This window comes from Coccinella septempunctata, chromosome 5, assembly GCF_907165205.1.
Source record: "Coccinella septempunctata chromosome 5, icCocSept1.1, whole genome shotgun sequence".
Taxonomy (NCBI): domain Eukaryota; kingdom Metazoa; phylum Arthropoda; class Insecta; order Coleoptera; family Coccinellidae; genus Coccinella; species Coccinella septempunctata.
In genome coordinates, this window is record NC_058193.1 from 10,325,897 (window position 1) to 10,327,962 (window position 2,066).

At 33.2% G+C, this 2,066-nt stretch overlaps 1 long non-coding RNA gene across 2 annotated transcripts; it reads left to right on the plus strand.

Annotated features, from left to right (window-relative positions):
• Positions 1-465: 465 nt before the first annotated feature.
• On the plus strand, positions 466-2,066 carry LOC123313582. 2 transcript variants are annotated; one of them, XR_006537755.1, is made up of 5 exons: positions 466-873; positions 977-1,166; positions 1,222-1,461; positions 1,519-1,712; positions 1,807-2,066. It is a non-coding gene; the product is annotated as an uncharacterized LOC123313582 (long non-coding RNA). The 2 variants fall into 2 exon arrangements; XR_006537754.1 differs by having other exon boundaries at positions 470-873; positions 1,222-1,457.

Genomic DNA, 2,066 nt, shown 5'->3' on the forward strand with positions numbered 1-2,066 from the left:
GGATGAGTTTAAAGACGGAAGACGGAACCGAGATGCGAATTCCCAAAGCAGGTAGAATGGTCCAGTAAAGGAAGGGCTGAAATCACTTTTTCTCGGAAAGAGCTGCATTTTTGATATGTTAATTGTTATGAAAAGAGAAACATATGGACAAAAATGCAGGTGTCAAAATTTTCAAAAATTCGTGAAAATATACGGTTTTTCTGAAATTTTCGAGAATGAGAAGGTTTATGAAAAAAAAAATTCTAGTAAGAGTTATGAAGCGGAAAAATCTAGTCGAAATTGTTTGCTTTCCCGTGGAAAGTGATTTTGTATACTGTTTAGCAAGGTATTTCTCTAACGCGGCAATAGCAGTGAATTCGAAATTTGGCGCCTATTATTCAAAGCTTAGACTAAGAAAGTTAGTATGTTTACATTTTACTGGGAACACACCTTGAATTTGATCACTTGCGCTGTTGCCAACTCTATGCGAGGGTCAGCCGTAACGAGCATGTTTTTTAACTAAAAAATGTAAAAACTAAAGAAATTGGGCTAGAAAATTGCTGAGACAGAGATCGAAACTCATAAAGCAAACCTTTTCATTTCTGATTTGGTAAAAGGAATACTTTTCATTCAAAAATGAGTAAATATATTTTTCCTGAAATTGCACTAGAAAAGATAAACATCAGAGATTCAGCCCAATTTGGCAACTCCGTACTATCGGAATGTTTACCTTTGGAATCTGTATGAATTTGTAATTATTTTCGAAATTAGCGTTACAGGCAGTGTTTCACAGTCTAAAACTTCTGAAATTTATTCGAAGAAAGTTTTCATAATGGTAAGATACGGATAATTTCATGAATTAAATCCGAAGGATTCTGTAAATGGAACACATTCGTAAGTATAGGTTAACTTTATGTTTGTTTTGGTTTTCAGTGTCGACTCATACCACTGGTTTCAATTAAATGGTTTCAATGGATAAATATTTTTTTTGTTATAGCCTTCCCAATCGAGATTCGAAATGATGGGTTTTCTCTTTGAGGTTTGGAAATTGATCGGAAAAATCCTAGATTCATTTATATATGCCCGAATCACTTCAACTGGATATAATTTATGATAAGATTAGTAAACGTTAGCCCATTGCCCTTCCAACTCCATACATTTGAGAGCAAAGAGACTAAGACTTCAAGGTGGGAATTTTCATTGTTGTTCAAAATACTTCTTGAGACTGTATTCATATTTTAGCACTTCTCTGATTAAAAGTATGAGTACTTTATCAGAGGACACTTTTCCGAAGAGGAAACCTAGGGCAAAATTAGTTACCAATTATTTTGTTGTTATGATACCTACATACAATATACATGAGTAAAACCTCCAGACCCTCCCCAACCTTTTGAAAAGAAGCATCAGAAGAAATTGTTCAATCAGAGAAAATATTTACAGAGAAAACATTGAACCTAAAGTTTCTGCAATCAAACGAAGTAGGTAAGCTAGGTGTGGCATTTAAAGATTCATTATTGAAATATGTTTTTGTTATTTTAGAAAAACCTATGTTTGGGACATGGCTGAAGAAGAATTCAGTTCGGATAAAACAAGGCCAAACTTCATATTCATGAGGAGAACTATTTTTCGCTTCGGAGTAATGTTCATTCTGTAGTCGAAGCTATGGAACTTGAATAATCTGCTATATTTCAGAGTAAATCCTTTCATCACAGTCATCTATAAGTGCTTCTAAGGTGTAGTATTCACAAAATCCAACATAAAAATATTTTAATTTTCCTCATGAATAAACATTATTCTGTATAAGAATCAATTATGTTCTCTTTGTAGGCTCCTCTTTCTGGTAAAGGAATAAATGTTTGAGAGGAAGTTGAAAGACCTATCAACACAGATATACAGTCCTGCATTGAGATCATTTACTTTGACATTCTAATCCCCAAGAGCTAATTATTTTGCACGCATTCCATTCAACAAAAATGTTTGAAATATAAATTGATTGTGAGTGTTTTGGCCAGGGAGTTAAAGAATATTTGTGTATGCTATTTCTTTTCATTATCTTTCAAATTTTGGTAATTATTAACTGACAATGA